The sequence below is a fragment of the Eschrichtius robustus genome, chromosome 21 (genome assembly GCF_028021215.1).
Source record: "Eschrichtius robustus isolate mEscRob2 chromosome 21, mEscRob2.pri, whole genome shotgun sequence".
Lineage (NCBI taxonomy): Eukaryota > Metazoa > Chordata > Mammalia > Artiodactyla > Eschrichtiidae > Eschrichtius > Eschrichtius robustus.
The window spans coordinates 3,918,818-3,939,842 of record NC_090844.1 but is presented as its reverse complement, the minus strand read 5'-3'; the positions used below and the strand labels follow the sequence as shown (position 1 = coordinate 3,939,842).

The 21,025-nt window shown below is 35.7% G+C and overlaps 1 long non-coding RNA gene across 1 annotated transcript in view; it reads right to left on the bottom strand.

Annotated features, from left to right (window-relative positions):
- The window catches only part of LOC137755914 (uncharacterized), a 290,479-nt gene that overhangs the window by 15,237 nt on the left and 254,217 nt on the right, over window positions 1-21,025 (bottom strand). The window contains exons 7-8 of the long non-coding RNA XR_011072126.1: window positions 8,168-8,270; window positions 7,843-7,958 (exon numbers count right to left, since the gene is read on the bottom strand). This is a non-coding gene — a long non-coding RNA (uncharacterized lncRNA). The remainder of the gene's footprint in view (window positions 1-7,842; window positions 7,959-8,167; window positions 8,271-21,025) is intronic.

The window sequence follows — 21,025 nt, the reverse complement described above, 5'->3', positions numbered from 1 at the left end:
TCTTAATATACCCAATTCATTATTTTTTGACTTAAAATTAGTCCTTTCTGTAGCCTCTTTGACAAACTCTTCTTATGCCAAACTTAGGAATATGTTCGTCTATGTTTCCTTCTACAGCTTCATAGTTTTGTGTTTCATATTTAGGTCTGTGATCTATCTGAAATATATTTTGGGGTACGGTGTAGGATCAAAATGCATTTTCTGTTTATGAATGATATCCAGTTAAACTAGATACATTTACTGAAAAGTTTCTATTTTCCCAGCAGCATTCTAGTACAGCCTTTTTCATATATCAGGTGGCTCCACATTGCTGAGTTTGTTTTTGGACTTCCTATTTTCTCTTGATGTCTGGTAATGTAAACCACCCAGTTTTGTTCTTCTTCTTTATGAAAGCTATAACTGTTGCTGACCATTTGCTATTTCATGCAGATTTTATAAACTGATTGTCAATCATCAGCTCCTCTCTAAAAGTGGATGAAATTTAAATTGGAATTTCATTGAAAATATAAATTCATTTGGAAAGGTATGATATTTTTATAGCTTTAAAATTTATATAAACATAGTATAATCCTCTATTTAAAACAGAGGTCTTTTAAAATTTCTCTCAAAATTGTCTTGTGGGTTTCAGGTTCCTGCATAGTCTTTATGAGATGTACCTAGGTATTTTATGTGTTAAAGGTATTGAAAACGATGTCTATTTGACAAATTAATTTTATAGTTATAGTTGAGAAATAGAAATAAAATTGATTCAAATATTAACTTTTTTTTCCAAAAATAGTGCCAAATTAATTATTGACGTTTAATAGTTTGGCTGAAGGTTTTTTAGATTTTCTAATTATACGATTCTGCCCTCTGTAAATAATGGCAGTTTTAGTTTTTTCTTTCAAGTTTTCATAAATTAAAACAATTCTTTTTTTTTTTTTTTTACCTTAGTGCACTATCTTGGATGTCCAGTATAGAGCTGAATGCAATAGTGATAATGGATGCCCTTGATTATTTTCTGATCTGAGGAAGAAATATTTTAATATTCAATCATTAAAATGATGCTTACTATAGGTTTTTGTACCAAGCATTTATAATATTAAGAAGGTTTTATTGTATTCTTGGTCTGCGAATAATCTTTATCATGAGTGGGTGTTAGGTTTTTACGGTTTTTTCCATCTCTATTGAAATAATCAAACGTCTCACTTTTCCATGAATATGGTGGGTGCGTTATACTGATAACTTTTCAAATATTAAATCAATGTTGTGTTTCTGGAATAAACCCCGAAACTGATAAAATAAATCATATTTTGTTTAAGGCATGTACATTCGTATTCACAAGAGAGATTGGTTGGTAATTTTCATTTCTTATAATGCCCCTGTTATTGGGTTATATATCATGCTAAAGACAACCTTACAAAATATTTGTGCTAGTACATTCTGTTTTCCTCTGAAGATTTTTTTAAGACTAGTACTTTTCATTTTCAAATTTTTGTGGGAAATTTATTAGTTATTAACAGCTTCAATTTCCTTAATACATAGCCAACCCTTCAGATTTCATATTTTGTGTGTCCATCAATATTGGTAAGCTGTATTTTTAAAATTTTCTCCATTGTATTCAAAATTAAAAATTTAATGACTTAAAGTGGCTCTTCATATCCCTATATTATATTTTCATGCCTATACAATATGTTGCAAACCATCATTTTAATTGTTTGTCTCATTTCACTTCATTTTTTTGTTAATGATATCGTATGTTTACATTTTTACGTCTTTTTGAGAATTTATCAATCTTATTAATTTTGTCACTGAAGGAATACCAATCTTATTATCTTCTCAAAGAACCAACACTCTGTTGATTCGTTCTATTGTACTTTCTTTTCTATTTCATTAATTTCTGGTTTTCCTTTATTATTTTCCCCTTCCTTCCTTCCTCCCTCCCTCCCTCCCTCCTTCCCTTCCTTTCTTCTTCCTTTTCTGTTGTTTTACTAGATTCTTGAGATGGGAGGTCTGCTTTTAGATTTTCAGCCTTCTTCCATTGCTAATATATGCATGTAAGCTCAGGAAATATCTTAGAAACACCGTGTTAGCTGTATTACCCAATTTTAACAGATCCTCCCTTCATTATTTTCTTTAAAACATTTGTAATATGCATTGTCATTTCTTCCTGACTCCTGGGTTATTTGGAAGTCTATGGTTTAATTTCTAGGCTACCGGAGGTTTTCCAGATATCATTTTTTGTTAGTTTTCACATTCATTACACTCTTTTCAAAGACCACTCCTTGTAAGATTTCAATTCTTATAAAATTTTTAAACGTACTTTATGGCCCATATACAGCCCCCCTCCAACAATTAGAATCATAAAACTCATCCCAGTTTTATTTATTTATGTATTTCTATTTCCAATATGTTGGAAAAGGTCATTCATTTGAATTTTAAAATGGCAGACTGCCCTTTCATAAAAGAAGCAACAGCCTCACTCTGACGCTTCAGATGGTTCCATCTTTCTTTGTTGTTTGCTCATCTCCCTACTAATGAATTCTTCCACAGAGGCTGCCAACAAAATGTTGATTAAATGATGCCTGTAAGGTGATTCTAGACCATCAAATTCATTTTTGTTATAATCTCATTATTCTATATCAAACACTTAGAATTTGTGAGGAGTAAAAGTGTCTTTACAATTTGTTTTATTGGAACCACACAAATCAGCGGAGGATTGAGACTTCTTTATTCTCTTGATATTTAAGTATTTCTACATTAATAATATCAGTGGGGCTTATTTTAGCTATAATGTCTTCCCCTTAATAAATTATTTCACTCGCAAATGGTGCAAGGCAGAGCCTTGTCATATGAAATTGCTGTACTCTAGTCAGCCGTGGCATGAAGATTCTCCACAATGCTTCCAATTTTCTTTCTACTTTTAATGCTGATACTCTGTATTTACTAAAATATATGGTCAGTGACTCTAGAATCATTAAAGAATGATATTCCCTTAATGATCATTTAAGTAAAATGTTTTTTAATATAGTAACCAAATGTTTCTAAGTGACACCAAAATCAATTAGATTAACTTAATTGCTGGTCATTTATTTTCTGGTGACAAGTCATGTTTTTACCCATTAGTCACATATAGGAACGGAAAGCTACTGGGATCTGGCCTTCAGACTGATTTGTGTTTGCTTGGTGTTTTTGTATGTGTTGTTTTTAATTAATCGAATGCAATTGTCAGTGCGTTCTCCATTTCACCATCACTCCCCTGCCTCCCCCTGTTTTTAACAGAATTCTATTCCCCATCAGCCCTTGCAGGCATGTGAAAGTGAAATCCTGCATAATTGTTTTCCCTACACAAAATGGTCAAGATTAAAAGAGAAGTATCAGACATCTTTTTTTTCAATATCTCTATTTCAGCAGATACCCATTGTGAAGCCAGAGCTGTGTAACTATCTGATTAATTCGAATTGATGGGAACCGTCAAAGTGATTTTTTAATTAAGCTGAATTACCTACTTAGTTCTTAGTATGGTATTCATCACAAATTTGTGCATCTCAGTTCTGCTATATCTTTGTATCTTAAACAGTACACGATAGTGAGAAGGGCTATATTTATAATAACAGTCAGAAATCCCATTTATTGTAGGAACAGATAACTCGATGTTCTGAAAATATCGATAATTTGAGCAATTATGAAATTTTATGTTTATTTATTTTACCATACTCTAGAAAATTCAATTCAGTTCAGGTCAACCTAAATTTCCTGCTAAATAAATTATGATTTTAACTTTTCTTCACCAACATAAAGATAATTTTTTTCATTTAATTGGTTATTCATTCATTTCAAGATCCAAGTAAAACGTGCAGTGATGATAAACACAAAAGTTGAAAAGATAACTTGTATACAGCGTGGACTAAGAATGCTGCCTGCCGTATCAATAAACAGGATGGATGTCACAGCCATCAGCGATTGCAACAACTCCTGATGGTGAGCCCTGAGGGAAGTCAGGAAAGAAACAAGGAATGCCTGCCATCCAGCAGCCACTAGACTGCAGCCAGCCCTGAGGGTGCAGCTTGAGGAAACTGAGGATGAGAAAACACAGGACACTGGCCCCAGGTAGCTGAGGTGCAAAGCAAAGGAAAGAGTCCAGTGAGCCCAGACTCTTGCATCTTCCCATACATAGAAAAGTGCTAAATTCCCTAACTGGAGATATCTGGTTTGCTTTAATTAACAAGAATCTTTTGGTGTTCCGACTACCTGCCCTTTGTTGCAGAAAAACAATGCCTGGCCTCCTCAGAGCAGTTTTCTTAGCGCTACCTGAGAGGCTGGCTCCCGGGCTTGAAGTCCTAAGAATGTCCACCGAATGTAACATAACTCTTAACTTTTAGGTTGTGCATTTTTTTCAGTGGACTAAAGTAGGTTAAATTATTAAGTTAAAATTTGAATCAATATATTTGTTAGGAATATAGAGGTCATTGAGTCTGACAGGTTTATTTACTTTGATATTGGTCAGATGTTATAGAGTAACTTTGTAATAAGTTAAGAAGATAGATAATCATTATGTTGAAACACTTATAAAATCTGTTATTAAAAGTCATGTTTGCACTTCAAATATACTTGCATGCTGATGATACAGTGTCTTCAATATCCCCACCTTATCATAGAAATGTTTACATCAAGTAGGATAAAAATAATATTTCTAAGAATATGAGAATATTAAGAATTTTATATTCTTAAATAAGTTATACAAGAGATATCAGTTATAAGCGTGCAAGTAAATTCTGGTAAAACTGATTTCTATCCTTTTATCCCTTGCCTTTAGATTATTGTAGCAAAAAATGTATTGTCTTTGAATTAATTGGATCTTTGCAAATAGAAAAAAGTGAAAATCATCTTAGAAAATTATTTAACATCTGATAGCGGCAAAGCATTATGATTTTCATGAAACGGTAGCAGAAAGGTAAATGTGCCAATATAAAGGACAGTAAGACTCACTGCTTAGAACCTTAAAGTGCAGTAACAAAATTAACATTTTTATTGGAGTCAGAGAAGAGCAGAGTTTATTTTGTAGAAAACCGTATCACTAATGTGGAAGATAAATTTGAGAAACTCTTCCAAAAAGCATATTCAAAAGACAAGGACAAAACAACATAACTGAAGAGAAATGTGAAGATCTTAGACCAGGAATACAAAATAAGAATTCTAGATGCCCCTTTCCAATAAAACAGAATTAACACATCTGAAGAAAATTGCTTTGCTTTGCTTTGCTTAGTAGAGATTTGAGGAATTCCACATATTCCCAGAGGTCTTTGGCTCTGTCCTTAGGCAGATTGTGTTAAAAGTATTTAAGGATAAGGTTTAAAAAATTCCACAAACCTGGCTTTGTTCGCTTAATTTAAAAAAACACACATATTGTATAATTCCGTTTATATGAAATCTGGATATTCAGAATAGTTGATTGCTTAGGAGAGATGCAGATTGGCGGCTGCCACAGGAAGAGAGGAGGAGGCGTAGGGCTAAATGGGGTTTTGCTTGGACGGAAAGAAACGTTTTGTAAGTAGATGAAAATGGCGGCTGTGCAAAATTGTGAATGTCATCAATGCCACTGAAAATGGTTACTTTTATGTTTCGTGACTTTCACCTCAATAAACTATTTTAAATAAATATGTAAATACAGTAACCAAAATTCAGAATAAAAAAGCCTGGGTCTTAGATTCAGACAGATGGGGTCTGAGTCCCGGCTGTACCCCTTGCTAGCTGTGTGACCTTGCTCATTCCTAGAAGATGGGATGACAATAATGGTTCCACCCCATACGGTGGTTGTGAGGCTTAAATATGACACATAAAAGGACTTGGCATCATGCCTGACACACAGTGAGGACCTAACAAATGGTGGTGAGTGTCACTAATCACAATTCCACAGAAACCCAGAGCTAGAAGGAACCTCTGAGATCACCTGACTCAGTTCTTTGTGTAGATGAGGAAGCCAAGACCCGGCGGTCAGAGGTACTACCGGAATCAGGGTTTCCTTCAGTCTATCCCAGAGACCTCCATCCCACACTGTGTACTTAGTACCATCACTCTCCTCTGACAGAGCTGAGATGAGGGTCAGTGTGGTCCTGAGCCCTTCTGCCCCTCCTTTCCCCACTCTGATGTCGGCTGCAACGCCCTGGGTGATTGCTCTTTGGGGTAGATTTCTATCCCTTGGAGGAGGCCGCCCCTTAGGGAGGATCACGGCAGACAGCAGCGCCAGGAGCTACGCGCTCAGCATGTGCTGCCTCTCGGTGCAGGCGCTGTACTCAGGGCGCCACGGCGAGAGCCAGCGCTCCTGGCTTCCGTGCTGCCCTTGGGGGTGAAAAAGACTTGCTGTGTTTTTTCTCATGAAGATCAGATGGCCCTTTTATGATAACAGGAAGAGTACTGTCTTCTTAATTGGTTCACGAGTTAACACAAGGACATGAGGAAGTCAAGAACTATATTTTTGCAATATGTGACCAGAGAGATGCCACCTTTGTGTATTTGACAGAATTGTTAAAAATGCTGATACGCATAGTGTCTATATACTCATTTTTATATTAGTAGAGAATAAAACCTTCCATGTTTATAAAAAATGTATCATATGGCACTTTTTAAAATAAAAAATATATTAGTTTACTCACTAAAAACACATTTATTAGGCTCTTACTATATACATTAGAAATGGAAAAATGAATAAGGTATAATTGGGGGACTAGATTACTTCCTAGTATGGGAAAATGTATCTTAGGGAAAAAAAAACCTAGCTAAAATTACCATATAATAGCAGGTATAATATATTGTTTGTCATACAACTTTTAACCACTGCCACAAATTATGAACAACACTCCTACTAATTCTCTCAACATTCATCTTTCCCATTAGTTTCTTCATCATTGCATGAACCACTTTTCAATAATCAAAATATTGTGCTGGCCAAAAAGTTCGTTCGGGACTTTCCGTAAGATCGTATGGAAAAACCCGAACAAACTTTTTGGCCAACCCAATAGTTTTACTAATACATGTTTCCCTCTGTTAGAAATATTTGATACACAATGGTTTTTAAATCCATACATTATGCTATTACTTGAAAATTTATCCAAAGCCACGAGTACTTGATCACATATCTTTCATATAGTTACATTTATTAGTTTTTTATACATATGTCTGTACATAGAGATATATATGTGTGTGTATGGGTATATATATTCTCCACAGTATAACCACTGAATGTATGTAATGTATTGATTTTTAAAATGAGATGTTAAAAGGTTTGTGTACTATAATGTAGAACCCTTAGGAAGAAATATTGGTTTTTCTGACTTCTATATTTGAATACATTTCATCGAAAGACATTTATAAGCACTTGAAACTAGTATTAATTGGATACTTTTCTAACATTAATGGCTGACCATTAACAAAGCTTTGACTTCTACCCTATGGTAATAACACACTGAGGCAAGGAAGGTGGGGCTCATAAAGCTGGTGGAGACAGAAGTTTCACTCCCCCCTCCACCTTCTCTGACACCACATGGGGGAGGGTGTGGGATGCGGAGGACAGGAGCATCTCGTTACCCTCGTTACTTCAGGACCAAGGTGGGAATCTACGCCTTTGCCTGCAGAGGGAGGGGAAGAGTGTTTAGACTCTGCGTGTGTAGTGTGTGGCTGGAATAGAGTTACTGTTATTGCATAAATATTTTTTGTCCTTCAGGACTGGTCCTTTGGCTAAAGAAGGTAGGTTTGTGTACCTGGGTTTTTTTTTCCTTCACGCATTGTGTTTACTGGTTGGCTGATTTCTCCACCAAACACAGAGTCTGTGATAAATAAGGTAAAGAGAAAAACCAAGGAACTCACCACCATGCCGTTCCTGTTCCTTGGGTCCCTAGGTACCTAGTCAGTTCATCTTCTTCTCTCCTTTCAGAGTCTGCTTGTGTTTTGTTTCTACATAACATCCAGGTATTTCAGCTGCACTGGGGGAGGAATAGGGAAAAATATGTCTAACCTTTCTTTCCCACAAAAAGGCTTTTTGAACAACTCAAATATAAGGGGGACTCCCTGTATTCTAAATTTTGTCCATCTAATAACGTTCACAAGAAAATCTCTCCTAGTCTGTTTGGGTTGCTACAACAAAAATACCATACACTGCGTGGCTTATAAACAACAGAAATTTATTTCTTACGGTTCTGGAGGCTGGAATTTCAAGATCAGGGTGCCAGCATGGTCTGGTTCTGGTGCGAGCTCTCTTCCAGGTTGCAAATAGATGACTTCTCCTTGTAGCCTCACTTGGAAAAGATCAGAGAAGGGAAGTGGGTTCTCTCATGACTCTTATGGGGCACCAGCCACATCATAGGGGATCCACCCTCATGACCCTTATTATGTCCCAAAGTCCCCACCTCTTAATACCTTCACATGGTGGATAGGGTTTCAACGTATGAATTTTGGAGGGACACAAACATTCTGTCTTTAACACTCTCTAAACCATACTTTTCTCTTTTGTAAAATAGGGGTGTCAACTATACTGACCTGATGAGGTTGAGGCATGAAGAAGATAATTCCTACGAGTTGCTAAATTTTCTGGCACTTAGTAAGTCCTTAATCCATTCCAACTGCCAATTTTATCATCACATTTCTTTGTTTGCTTTATAGTTAATGTTTAGCGTATCACATGCACATATTTATAAGGGCCTCTCTTTTTCTATGAGCTGTTAATAACTTTTGCTATTTTTTCAATCAGATTCTTGGACTTTTTTGAACTTTTTAAAGGCTTTTATATTTTAAGGATGCGACCAAAAATGTTCCCATATGTAATTTGCCTTTGACGTCTTTGTGTGTTTGCTTGTTTGCCATATAAATTCTTACTTAATTTTATGTAGCAAAATTTAGAATATTTCTTTTATGGCTCTGGATTTCACATCGCTGTGATGCTCCAATTTTGTTATGTTATGTAGCCAAAATAAATCCAGATGGCCTTGGCCATGAAATCATAACAGTGAATTCCTTTTTCTACTTCTTTTTGAGATGTCCTAAATTATTTCTGCTAATAATTTCCTTCTTTCCCACCTCCATTCTTTCCTTTCTTCCTCCCTTTCATTTATTTCCTTTCTTCTTTTTTGTGATTTATAATTCTAATATAACAGTACACTTTCCTGTGTGGTTGCAGAATGTCTCATTTTATGATCAATGTATAAAGTTATTGTAGTCACAATCCAAAAATTTTGTGGAGTTCAGAAGGCAAGGAAAAGTCTAAACACAGAGTCACTTTGTCCCATATTTATTAGAAATCAGTAGACTTTCTTTTCCATGATAATAGTTAATCTTGGATTATAAGAAAATGTGTCAGCACTACTCTTGGAGGGGGTCACTTCCCTGATACAGGTTCAAAATAAACAACGTTGAAGGAACGCTCATATAAACTCAACAGTTAATCTAATCGTTTCCTCTGCTGGTAGAACATCTGCACATAGAGAGATCTTCCATTTTCCACCACTTCAAAAGATAATTTAGGAACACTGTTTAGAAAGATGCCACATCACGTAGATCTTGTTGTGACTTACGAGCCCAGAAAGTGACTGGTTTAAGCATTCTTCTGGACCTCCCCAAAAGGAATTAAGCTCTAGTCTAAAGTTATATGCTCAGTAAGTACTTGTCACATTACTTTGAGGCCAAGGAACCCCTTTCGCAGCTCTTCCTTAATTAGGTGGGCTGACACCCTGATAGCTTGGAAATCCTTCCATACAAACATCTCCCACTCTGAAGTTCTCAAGGTGGTTTTCAGATTGTTCTTCATTCAGTTAAAATGTGATTACTGTATAATACAAGAGATTTAATTTTAACATTGAAGAGAGAAATGCAAAAACACACCCAAAATTCAAATTTCCTGTCCTCTGGCATGAGCTATGACACATGAGGTCACAGAAACTCTCTAAATACTGTCAAGTGAGCACAATGAAAAGTAAATCAGTAAGTCTGATCTGGTGATTTAGCTTTTGAATATGGGGAGTGCATCAAATCTGTAAAATATTTATTTTGAAATATATTTTCCGACACAGAGAGAAATGTTTCATTACAAAATAACCTTCCTGTTTAAATGGCAGTAAGTATTTTTCTGGTACTTAGAGAATTTTTTCAGACAAAAATTATGACCTTTGAAAGCATATGCTACATGTGGACAACAGATGAATTTTTTATAAGCATAACTAAATTAAAAGAAATTGAAAAATTTAGAAGGCCTGAGTCTTTGGGATAATTTTATTTTGTGAGAGTATCATAAAGAGTCCTTCCATGTTGATAAATATAGCAAACTTACGAGCATGAATACTCAGTCATTAGAAAAACATTCATAGTTGATTCGGCAAATTTTTCACAGGTTATTATCCGTGATCCGGATTTAAAAGGATAATAAAGATGAAAAGATACGATATCAATGGTGTTTGAACTTATAGTCCTTATACAATACTTTTTTTGAGTTGCACTATTTTCAATATCAATTTGTAACATTTGTCCTCAAATTTTTTTTTTGACAGCTATCTCTCAAACATGTTACATGAACACAGTGGAAAATAAACTTGATTTACAACCTAAAATATTCCAGAATTTATTAGCTGTCTCATTTTAGCAATTATTAGAATCAACAGAAAATAGGATACTGTATTACTTTTCAACATTTGCATTTACTTTCTTTTACCATCTAAAAGATCACGTTAAAAAAATCATGAAAACTCAAAAGCGTCTTAGAAACTTTGCAGCACAGAAGCACTTGAAGCATAACAATCTTTCCCTTTGATTATTAAGTTGGCTTGTATCACACAGATTTACGGTATTATATATCTTATGTTTAAAGCAACAGACTTCAGGGTACTCCTACTCAATACTCTTTTATATCATGTATTTTTTACTAGAAAATACATTTAAGTGTTTGGACATTTGCAAACCTCCTCATAATAGACATAGAAAATGCAGTTTATAAAAATGCTTTCAGCTTAAGTGTAAAAATCATGCCTCTTCTTTTGATTTTTTATAAGTAAAAAGACTTGAATACATTCTGAATTTTGTATTTTTATGTATAACAAAGAAATGTTCAAGCAGAATGATCTGTCCAATTTTACGACTTTATAAATCTCCATGCCTGTATTCACTTTAGTTTTTTTCAAATTCGAAATGTACCTTTAGAAAAGATTTTAATAAAATAAAGTTAGAGTATCTCACAAATGTATTTGTACCAAAACTTTTCTCTTATTAGATGATTTATAAAAAGAGTTGAGTGAAAAGTTTGTTTCTGATCATACTATTTACAACTGCTAACATGATTTGTACTTATATATTTATGTTCATTTTCCTCTATCAATAATTATTGGTTAAAAAATGATGTTTTAAGTATCAAGAGATTTTATTTTTTAATATATTTATTTATTTATTTATTTTTGGCCGCGTCGGGCCTTCGTTGCTGCGTGGGCTTTCTCTAGTTGCGGTGAGCGGGGGCTACTCTTCATTGTGGTGCAGGGGCTTCAAATCGCGGTGGCTTCTCTTGTTGCGGAGCACGGGCTCTACGTGCACATGGGCTTCAGTAGTTGCGGCACGCGAGCTCAGTAGTTGTGGCTTGCGGGCTCTGGAGCGCAGGCTCAGTAGTTGTGGCGCACGGGCTTAGTTGCTCCGTGGCATGTGGGATCTTCCCGGACCAGGGCTCAAACCCGTGTCCCCTGCATTCGCAGGCGGATTCTTAACCACTGCACCACCAGGGAAGTCCCTACCAAGAGATTTTAAAGTGCAGCAAAATACATGTTCTCAACTTCTTAATATTTTTGAAGAGTAGTTTACACTGCAAGTATTTTAAATAATTTCTATATTATAATATGATTAATCACATAGTAATGTTATAAATATATAAAATGTAGTTAACAATATATAATTTAAGATAATTACTATATAATAAAGATAAATCACAAATATCATTTTTAAAGAAACATTATCTTTTGGGGCTGATACAACCCTTATCATCTTGTGTCAGAGAAGTCATAACTCAAAAGGAAGGGAAGGAAACAACTATTTGCAGAATTGTAATAGGTGCTTCTGGCTTTTAGCAATCCCTAGTATTCACAGACATTATACTCTCTAACTTATAAAAACCATAAAACCAAAATATAAAATTAAATACACTTGGAAAATAATATTAAAAATGGGAAATGCACAATGAGTCTGCAAGTTAACGAAGGTACTAACGCGAAGAAACAGGTGGCAGATCGGCAAGTGGTCCTAGGTGGTTCTCGGTTAGTAAATTTTTCATGCCCTGGGTCTCCCACTCCCTCATCCCTGCATGATTCTAAAGTTGATTTTGCCAGTATAATTACAGATACATACAGAGTATAAATAGGAGAAATAACTTCCATGTATTTTGCAAGAGCAGTGTCTTATCATTTAAGCACTTAAAAGAGTGCTTAAGGAAGCGCTCAGCCTGTAATTTATTGACGGCTAAGGAGACTGGCATGCTATCTGAGAAGGTCAGGTCATGCTAAAATGAATGAAAAAATAAAGTGAATGAAAAAATAATAAGTTGAGTGCTTGGCTTAATGTAAACTTATGATATAATTAAAAGATAGGTTTCATTTAATATTTTTGTTGGCATCACTTAAGATGTATTAATTTGTAAATATTCCTAATTGCCTAAGAAAAGGTGGTATCATATTGTGAGAAAAAAGTAATGATGATGAAACTAGGAAATAAAGGCCTGTTTCCTCCTAGTTATGATATTAGATATCCTTTTGAACTTCTTGAATTACCATTTTTTGGCCTTGATTCCCTTATCTATAAAATGAGTTAGACTGAAAAAAAGTCACTTGGATTTTTTCAGCAACTATTATGTGCAAAATTCTGTGCAAGCCACTTGCACCTCTAGGAATTAGTCTGATTCTAAACATAGCATGAGCTCATGTGCAGCCTATGTTTATAGCTGGAAGGACCTTAGAGACGCTTTAATATGGAGATAAACACTTTGTTCATAAACAGTATTAATGAGACCTATTGAGAACAGTAAATAGAGAACACATTAACTTACATTCCCGTTTTGCATAATTACAACTAATTATAGTTATTAGACTAATGATCTTAGTCATCAAGAACAATGTAATTGTAATAAAGGTTAAGAAACATGACAAATTGACACCATTCTATTATGGTTCTTTCATAACTCCCTGGATATCCGTTTTTAATTTCTTTCATGGGCTATTCTTTTTCCACTTATCCTTTAAACGTCAATAGGAGGTACTCTGCCCTCAACTTTCCTGATGCTACATTCTTGGTCTTTTCACTTCTGATACTTCAGATTTCATTTAAATTAGCCCATGAACACCCAAAAATCTAGTTACAAGATAGATAGTGACCATTTCTACATCCACGTCTCAGTCCAAAACCTTTGGATATCTCCTTTTGGACTTCTTCCAGGAACTTCTAGAATATGTCCAAATCAGTAACACTCATCAATTTACCACCAAAGTTCTTCTTTGCCACATTCCCTGTCTCAGTTAATATGGACAGAGCTGCTCAAGTCTGTAAATCTGGATTCCAAGATTTTTCTCGCATCCCATTCCAAATCACCATGCATTTAATCATCAACATTTCTCGATCTTCATCTTAACTACAATTTACATTTTATCTTTCTCTTGCATGTATCAGATGTACTTTTTTGGTCTGTGCTTCTACATTAGCCTCATAATCTGATTCCTATTTCTGACCTGCCCCTACACCCAGCTTTGAAGTTTTGGTGTCACCCCCAGGTGTGAACTTTGCAAAACGACATTCTTTTTTTTTTTTTGAATTTTATTTTATTTATTATTTTATACAGCAGGTTCTCATTAGTCATCAATCTCATACACAACAGTGTATACATGTCAATCCCAATCTCCCAGTTCATCCCACCACCACCACCTCACTTTCCCCCCTTGGTGTCCATACGTTTGTTCTCTACATCTGTGTCTCTATTTCTGCCCTACAAACTGTTTCATCTGTACCATTTTTCTAGGTTCCACATATACGCGATAATATAAGATATTTGTTTTTCTCCTTCTGTCTTACTTCACTCTGTATGACAGTCTCTAGGTCCAACCACTTCTCTACAAATGACCCAATTTCATTCCTTTTTATGGTTGAGTAATATTCCATTGTATATATGTACCACATCTTCTTTATCCATTCCTCTGTTGATGGGCATTTAGGTTGCTTCCATGACCTGGCTATTGTAAATAGTGCTGCAATGAACATTGGGGTGCATGTGTCCTTTTGAATTATGGTTTTCTCTGGGTATCTGCCCAGTAGTGGGATTACTGGGTCATATGGTAGTTCTATTTTTAGTTTTTTAAGGAACCTCCATACTGTTCTCTGTAGTGGCTGTATCAATTTACATTCCCACCAACAGTGCAAGAGGGTTCCCTTTTCTCCACACCCTCTCCAGCATTTATTGTTTGTAGATTTTCTGATGATGCCCATTCTAACCAGTGTGAGGTGATACCTCATTGTAGTTTTGATTTGCATTTCTCTAATAATTAGTGATGTTGAGCATCCTTTCATGTGTTTGTTAGCAATCTGTATATCTTCTTTGGAGAAATGTCTGTTTAGGTCTTCGGCCCATTTTTGGATTGAGTTGTTTGTTTTTTTTATATTGAGCTGCACGAGCTATTTATATATTTTGGAGATTAACCCTCTGTCTGTTGATTTGTTTGCAAATATTTTCTCCCATTCTGAGGGTTGTCTTTTCATCTTGTTTAAAGGAACAGCAAAGTTCCTTTGCTGTGCAAAAGCTTTTAAGTATCATTAGGTCCCATTTGTTTATTTTTGTTTTTATCTCCATTACACTAGGAGGTGGGTCAAAAAAGATCTTGCTGTGATTTATGTCAAAGAGCGTTCTGCCTATGTTTTCCTCTAAGAGTTTTATAGTGTCCGGTCTTACATTCAGGTCTTTAATCCATTTTGAGTTTATTTTTGTGTACAGTGTTACGGAGTGTTCTAATTTCATTCTTTTACATGTAGATGTCCAGTTTTCCCAGTACCACTTACTGAAGAGACTGTCTTTTCTCCACTGTATACCCTTGCCTCCTTTGCCATAGATTAGGTGACCATAGGTGCATGGATTTATCTGTGGGATTTCTATCCTGTTCCATTGTTCTATATTTCTGTTTTTGGTCAGTACCATATTGTCTTGGTTACAGTAGCTTTGTAAGATAGTCTGAAGTCAGGGAGTCTGATTCCTCCAGCTTCGTGTTTTTCCCTCAAGATTGCTTTGGCTATTCGGGGTCTTTTGTGTCTCCATACAAATTTTAACATTTTTTGTTCAACTTCTGTAAAAAATGTGATTGGTAATTTGATAGAGATTGCATTGAATCGGTAGATTGCTTTGGGTAGTACAGTCATTTTCACAATATTCATTCTTCCAAACCAAGAACATGGTATATCTCTCCATCTGTTTGTGTCATCTTTGATTTCTTTCATCAGTGTCTTATAGTTTCCTGAGTACAGGTCTTTTTCCTCCTTAGGTAGGTTTATTCCTAGGTATTTTATTTTTTTGTTGCAATGGTGAATGGGATTGTTTCCTTAATATCTCTTTCTGATCTTTCATTGTTAGTGTAGAGGAATGCAAGAGATTTCTGTGCATTAATTTTGTATCCTGCAACTTTACCAAATTCATTGATTAGCTCTAGTAGTTTTCTGGTGGCATCTTTAGGATTCTCTATGTATAGTATCATGTCATCTGCAAACAGTGACAGTTTTGCTTCTTCTTTTCCAATTTGTATTCCTTTCATTTCTTTTTCTTCTCTGATTGCTGTGTCTAGGACTTCCAAAACTATGCTGAATAATTGTGGCGAGAGTGGACATCCTTCTCTAGTTCCTGATCTTAGAGGAAATGCTTTCAGTTTTTCACCATTTAGAATGATGTTTGCTGTGGGTTTGTTGTATATGGCCTTTATCATGTCGAGGTAGGTTCCTCCCATGCTCACTTTCTGGAGAGTTTTTATCATAAATGGGTGTTGAACTTTGTCAAAAGCTTTTTCTGTATCTATTGAGATGATCATATGGTTTTTCTTCTTCAATTTGTTAACATGGTGTATCACATTACTTGATTTGCGTATATTGAAGCATCCTTGCATCCCTGGGATAAATCCCACTTGATCATGGTGTATGATCCTTTTAATGTGTTGTTGGATTCTGTGTGCTGGTATTTTGTTGAGGATTTTTGCATCTATAGTCATCAGTGATATTGGTCTGTAATTTTCTTTTTTTGTAGTATCTTTTTCTGGTTTTGGTATCAGGGTGATGGTGGCCTCATAGAATGAGTTTGGGAGTGTTCCTTCCTCTGCAATTTTTTGGAAGAGTTTGAGAAGGATGGGTGTTAACTCTTCTCTAAATGCTTGATAGAATTCACCTGTGAAGCCATCTGGTCCTGGAGTTTTGTTTCTTGGAAGATGTTTAATCACAGTTTCAATTTCATTACTTGTGATTGGTCTGTTCATATTTTCTATTTCTTACTGGTTCAGTTTTGGAAGGTTATACTGTTCTAAGAATTTGTCCATTTCTTCCAGGTTGTTCATTTTATTGGCATAGAGTTGCTTATAGTAGTCTCTTATGATGCTTTGTATTTCTGCAGTGTCCATTGTAACTTCTCCTTTTTCATTTCTAATTTTATTGATTTGGTCCTCTCCCTCTTTTTCTTGATTGGTCTGGCTAAAGGTTTATCAATTTTGTCTTCTTAAAGAGGCAGCTTTTAGTTTTATTGATATTGGCTCTTTTTTTCTTTACTTCTATTTCATTTATATCTGGTCTGATCTTTAAGATTTCTTTCCTTCTGGTAACTTTGGGTTTTGTTTGTTCTTCTTTCTCTAGTTCCTTTAGGTGTAAGGTTAGATTGTGTATTTGAGATTTTTCTTGTTTCTTGAGGTAGGATTATATTGCTATAAACTTCCCTCTTAGAACTGCATTTGCTGCATCCCATAGGTTTTGGATCGTTGTGTTTTAGTTGTCATTTGTCTCTAGGCATTTTCTGATTTCCTCTTTGATTTCTTCAGTGATCTCTTGGTTGTTTACTAACGTATTGTTTAGCCTCCATGTGTTTGTGTTTTTCACGTTTTTTCCCCCTGTCATTTATTGCTAATCTCATAGTGCTGTGGTCAGAAAAGATGTTTGATATGATTTCAATTTTCTTAAATTTACCAAGGCTTGATTTGTGACCCAAGATGTGATCTTTCCTAGAGAATGTTCCGTGTGCACTTGAGAAGAAAGTGTAATCTGCTGTTTTCGGGTGGAATGTCCTGTAAGTATCAATTAAATCTATCTCGTCTATTGTGTCAGTTAAAGCTTGTGTTTCCTAATTAATTTTTTGTCTGGATGATCTGCACATTGGTGTAAGTGAGGTGTTAAAGTGCCCCACTATTATTGTGTTACTGTTGATTTCCTCTTTTACAGCTGTTAGCAGTTGCCTTATGTATTGGGCTGCTCCTATGTTGGGTGCATATATATTTATAATTGTTATATCTTCTTCTTGGATTGATCCCTTGATCATTATGTAGTGTCCTTTGTGTTTCTTGTAACATTCTTTATTTTAAAGTCTATTTTATCTGATATGAGTATCGCTACTCCAGCTTTCTTTGGATTTCCATTTGCATGGAATATCTTTTTCCATCCCCTCACTTTCAGTCTGTATGTGTCCCTAGGTCTGAAGTGGGTCTCTTGAAGAGAGCATATATATGCGTCTTGTTGTTGTATTCACTCAGCGAGCCTGTGTCTTTTGGTTTGAGCATTTAATCCATTCACATTTAAGGTAACTATCGATATGTATGTTCCTATTACCATTTTCTTAATTGTTTTGGGTTTGTTTTTGTAGGTCCTTTTCTTCTCTTGTGTTTCCCACTTAGAGAAGTTCCTTTAGTATTTGTTGAGGAGCAGGTTTGTTGGTGCTGAATTCTTTTAGCTTTTGCGTGTCTGTAAAGCTTTTGACTTCTCTGTCAAATCAGAATGAGATCCTTGCTGGGTAGAATAATCTTGGCTGTAGGTTCTTCCCTTTCATCACTTTAAATATATCGTGCCACTCCTTTCTTGCTTGTAGAGTTTCTGCTGAGAAATCAGCTGTTAACCTTATGGGAGTTCGCTTTTATGTTATTTGTTGTTTTTCCCTTGTTGCTTTTAATAATTTTTCTTTGTCTTTAATTTTTGCCAATTTGATTACTAATTGTCCTGGTGTGTTTCTCCTTGGGTTTTTCCTGTATGGGACTCTCTGTGCTTCCTGGACTTGGGTGGCTCTTTCTTTTCCCGTTTTAGGGAAATTTTTGAGTATTATCTCTTCAAATATTTTCTTGGGGCCTTTCTCTCTCTCTTCTCCTTCTGGGAACCCTATAATGCGAATGCTGGTGTGTTTAATGTTGTCCCAGAGGTCTCTTAGGCTGTCTTCATTTCTTTTCATTCTTTTTTTTCTTTATTCTGTTCCATGCCAGTGAATTCCACCATTTTGTATTCCAGGTCCCTTATCTGTTCCTCTGCCTCAGTTATTCTGCTATTGATTCCTTCGAGTGTATTTTTCATTTCAGGTATTGTATTGTTCATGTCTGTTTGTTTGTTCTTTAATTCTTCTAGGTGTTTGTTAAACGTTTCTTGCATCTTCTCGATCTTTGCCTCCATTCTTTTTCCGAGGTCCTGGATCATCTTCACTAGCATTATTCTGAATTCTTTTTCTGGAAGGTTGCCTATCTCCACTTCATTTAGTTGTTTCTCTGGGGTTTCATCTTGTTCCTTCATCCAGTACATAGTCCTCTGCCTTTTCATTTTGCCTATCTTTCTGTGAATGTGGTTTTCATTCCACGGGCTGCAGGATTGTAGTTCTTCTTGCTTCTGCTGTCTTCTCTCTGGTGGATGAGGCTATCTAAGAGGCTTGCGCAAGCTTCCTTGTGGGGGGTACTGGTGGTGGGTAGAACTGGGTGTTGCTCTGGTGGGCAGAGCTCAGTAAAACTTTAATCCACTTGTTTGGTGATGGGTGGGGCTGGGTGCCCTCCTTGTTGGTTGTTTGGCCTGAGGCTACCCAGCACTGGAGTTACAGGCCCTTTGGTGGGGCTAATGGCAGACTCTGGGAGGCCTCACGCCAAGGAGTACTTCCCAGAACTTCTGCTGCCAGTGTCCTTGTCCTCACAGTGAGACAGAGCCACCCCCAGCCTCTGCAGGAGTGCCTCCAACACTAGCAGGTAGGTCTGATTCAGTCTCCTATGGGGTCACTGCTCTTTCCCCATGGGTCCTCCTGTGCACACTACTTTGTGTGTGCCCTCCAAGAGTGGAGTCTCTGTTTCCTCCAGACCTGTCGAAGACCTGCAGTCAAATCCCGCTAGCCTTCAAAGTCTGATTCTCCGGGAATTCCTCCTCCTGTTGCCGGACCCCCCCAGGTTGGGAAGCCTGACGTGGGGCTCAGAACCTTCCCTCCAGTGGGTGGACTTCTGTGGTATAAGTGTTCTCCAGTTTGTGAGTCACCCATCCAGTGGTTATGTGATTTGATTTTATTGTGATTGGGCCCCTCCTACTGTCTCATTGCAGTGTCTCCTTTGTCTTTGGATGTCGGGTACTTTTTTCGTGAGTTCCACTGTCTTCCTTTCAATTGTTGTTCAGCAGTTAGTTGTGATTCTGGTGCTCTCGCAAGAGGGATTGAGCACACATCCTTCTACTCTGCCATCTTAACTGAATCCTCTATCAACAATTTTCAAATGGAACCAGTCAACTTGGAAAATCTACGGGAAAGTTCAGTCCTTGTCCTTCCAGTGCTCGATGAATAAAGACCCTTCTCATGAGGTTTGTGTCTTCACAGTCTAATGAGTGAATGCTCATTTGGATTTTTTTAATGCGTATTTTTAGCTACTTTCCTCCAACTTTAAATACTTTGATTATGCTATCTTCTGTCCAAATCATAGACAGTTATCAAGGATGGGCTGATTTCCAGCTTTTCCATGGCCTCTTCAACTAGCGGAGCCAATAACATTAATGCTTTCAGAACCTGAGTTGACTGCTATATATCTATGTTTCTTTTGCTCTTCTTGTTTATTCTTTAGCTCTTCAACAAGATTACAAACTCATTGAGGACAGATATTTCTCATCTATTCACACCAGTTTACCACACTCATAGGTTTATCAGTCAGGTTAGATCTAAATTTAATCTGCAGTGCTCATTCTCTTTGGGATTTAAGCTCAATTACTTAAGTTCTCTGTGTCTAAATTTCCTCATCTGTAAAATGGAGATGGTTATAAATGTCTACCTCCAAAGGAATTTGTGAGGAAGAAATTAAGTAACTTATACAGTAAAATTATTAAAGTGCATATAGATAATATTTTGTCAATAAATGTAATTGGTAATTATGAGATATAAGGAAGTACAATAAACTGATCTACTTGCTTATTGTAAAATTCAGAGATCATACTGTACAATATAAATTTTAGGAAGGAACATTTTAATATTCTTTTTATAACAAATTTCTGCATAAAGAATATATATTTAAAAGATTTCATATTCAGAATTCTAATACCACTATTGTTATGCACTATTAAACCTGGAAATTAACCCATGGCTTTGTAATAAATAAAAGACATTCAGTAAATATGCCTACAGTTGAGGGAATATGTAGTTTTTTCATAATAAAAAAATTACCTATTACAATTAACACTAAATATTTACAAATGTAGAGGAGAATCTAATTTGAATATATAAGTGATAGAATATTTATACAGTAAATATGGAATATAAATTTTAGTTTATTAAGTTATTTTGAAAGCCTTAGGAAAGTGACAAATGCTAGTGATAAAAGGAATGAAGCTTGATTAATAAAGAAATAGGATTTATAAAGAAAAATAACATCATTCCTTTATATATTCTCTTCAATTAATTTCATAGAAGCTTAAAGATATGTCATTATCATCCTTCACAAAACACTGAAATAAATATATTCAACAGCATTCACATGCTAAACCAGAAAGGCATCTAATTGCATCTTAATTTTATAGTATTTGGAGAGTTTGATTAATATTTCCAATC